Source organism: Salvia hispanica, chromosome 2, assembly GCF_023119035.1.
Source record: "Salvia hispanica cultivar TCC Black 2014 chromosome 2, UniMelb_Shisp_WGS_1.0, whole genome shotgun sequence".
NCBI lineage: Eukaryota > Viridiplantae > Streptophyta > Magnoliopsida > Lamiales > Lamiaceae > Salvia > Salvia hispanica.
The window spans coordinates 4,363,026-4,365,880 of NC_062966.1; positions in this window are offsets into that span (position 1 = coordinate 4,363,026).

A 2,855-nucleotide genomic window follows, 5' to 3' on the forward strand; every position below is an offset into this window, starting at 1 on the left:
GGTTCTTATAAACGGAGCCCCCTCGGGTTTCTTCAAATCAACACGGGGGCTTAGACAAGGCGATCCTATATCCTCGGCCTTGTTTGTGATTGCGGCGGAATACTTGTCAAAAGCACTAGACAAGCTCATCCTGGGCAAGAGGGAGATGACATTCACGGTGGCTCGAAGTGGCTTAAAAATCGGCCACCTTGCTTATGCCGATGATATCATTATCTTCACGTAGGCGGCCACACCCTCTCTTCGCCAACTCAGGGCCTGCCTCAACGAGTATGAGGCGGTCTCCAGGCAGTAGATCAGCCTTGCCAAGAGCAACTTCTACATCGCGGAGGCTCATGTGGGCTGGACTAACTCCATTCAGACCGAGGGAGGCTTCTCTCCGGGTACTTTCCCCTTCCTTTATTTGGGAGTCCCTATCTACCGTGGAGCGAAGCGATCAGAGATGTTCATGTTCCTCCGGGAAAATATTGCCAATAGGATTTCAGGTTGGGCCCACCGCCACCTTTCTTTTGGAGGTAGGCTCACGCTCATTAAGAGCACCCTCGAAGCGGTCACGATCCACATTTTCCAAGCCATCGAGTCGACAGCTAGCGCACTCAACCAACTGGATCAGCTCATGGCTCGGTTCTTTTGGGGTTCGACTAATGAGAGGAAAAGGACACACTGGATCAGTTGGGATCAGGTCTGCCGTCCAACTGCCGAAGGGGGGCTCGGCATTCGAAATTTCAAAGAGGTACTCCGAGCCTTTACTATTAAATTATGGTGGCGTTTCCGGGAGCAAAATTCTCTGTGGGCTAGATGCATGATGGCCAAATATGGTTCTAATTCGTCACCACTCGAGCAAAGAGCTCCGGGTCGTGCTAGCCCAACATGGAGAAGGCTATTGCGAGCTCGACCCTTCACACAACCGAACATTCGGTGGCTAGTTGGGGAGGGAAACATCTATTTTTGGGATGACATTTGGATTGGCAACTCCACCATTAGAGAGCATTGCCTTGATGATAGAGGAAATCCCCGGACCCTCGTCTCGGAATTTATACGGAATGGAGCATGGGACGTGCCCAAACTCCAGTAGCTACATGATCAGGCCGGCCTCCCACAACGCCTCATGGAGAAGATCCGAGACACCCCAATCATCACGGGAGAGCCGGACATTCCTAGATGGACATTATCTAGGCTAGGCGACTTCTTGGTGACCTCGACCTGGGACAACATCCGGACACAAAGGCCAATTATCCCGGCCCTTGAAGACATTTGGAAGGCCGGTCTTACTACATCTATTGCCATATTTGCATGGAGGCTTCTCTCGAACCGAATTCCGGTCGACACTAAGCTCCAGTGGCGCAAGATAGAGTTGGCGTCTAAATGCCTTTGTTGTCCACATAGGCCTGGTACGGAATCCCTCCAACATCTATTCATCCAAGGCATGGGGGCTTCCAGAGTGTGGAGAGAGTTTGATGGTTGGTTCGAAGGCTCTTCCCCACCACTCCGCATCAATGACACAATCCCGGATAGACTTGAAGTTTGGCCCCAAAGATCTCGGCAAACAAGTAAAAAACATCTTAGTCATTCCATGCCCTACCTCATCATGTGGTTTCTGTGGGCTGAACGGAATAGGAGCTGCCACCAAGAGATACAGTTCAAGCCGTTCAATGTCATTTGGCAAGTCCAAATGTATGTCCGAAATAGCATTGCCAATGGGAGTATCAAGCCGAAGCATTGGAAGGACGTTAAGCTTGGCGTGTGCAGCCCAAGCCATGCGGAAGGGAGGCGCCCTATACCGTGTGCCATGGCGGTGAAGTGGAACCCCCCGGACCACCCGGGGCTCAAACTCAATACGGATGGTGCCTTTTCAGAGATAACAGGGAGGGCCGGAGGTGGAGGCATCTTGCGAGATCACTCGGGCAGATTGCTCGTTGCTTTCACCACATCCACCACGGCTTGACTTTGGCTAGGGAGTTTGCCCAGCCACTCTGGGTCGAATCGGATGCTGCCCAAGCAATCAGCTTAGCCAAGGGCTTAAGTTGGGGACCAGCTCACTCACGCCGAGCCATGGCCCACCTGACCTTGCACAGGAGAAATGGGAACTTCCGCATTACCTTCACCCCCGGGAAGGTAACAAAGCTGCGGATTTCCTTGCCAAAATGGGCTTGGAGATAGAGGAACACACCTGCTTCAATGCCCAAACAGCCCCAAGGATGCTTAGAGCCATCGTTCGGATGGAGGAAATAGGAATACCCAACATTCGGGTATGTGATGAAGACCCCGGCTAGGCCGGTCTACCACGGGGAAGACACTCGGCCGGTGTCCCGCTTTGGTCACCTTAGAGTAGGTAGGTGTCGAGTCCTTTGGCGCGTCCTCTCCATACTCTTATGGTGTTATTGCCCTTGTAATCTCTTGCTTGTATAGTTTTGCTTCCCCTAGAGCTGGGCTGATAGGGCCGTTTGTATTGTACCTTCCGGCACGTCACTTTTGGGCGTGGCCAAGTATTGTACCTCCTTTGGTTTATGATATATAGGGATGAGGGACCCACGAAGTCCTAACATCCCCTGTGAGGAATGAGTGACTGAGTGAACCCAGTGTTTGGCCTAGGATTGGGTGATCCTGACAAGCAGATATACTGACTAGGGAAGAAAAGGGGGGCTGCGGAAGTTCAAGGTTGGTTAAGGCCGGATTGCACCTGATCTCTAAGGAAAGGGTGGTTGAAAATATAGCCTATTCTATGTGTTTAAAGTTAACTATATGTTTTATGTGTTTATGTCGTTGGTTGTTTTCTTTTCCTTTGCGTCAGAGTCTTGAGTCTAGTTAGGTAGAGTCGGTCAGGGGGAGTAACCAGTTTGATAAGTCATATTCTGAGT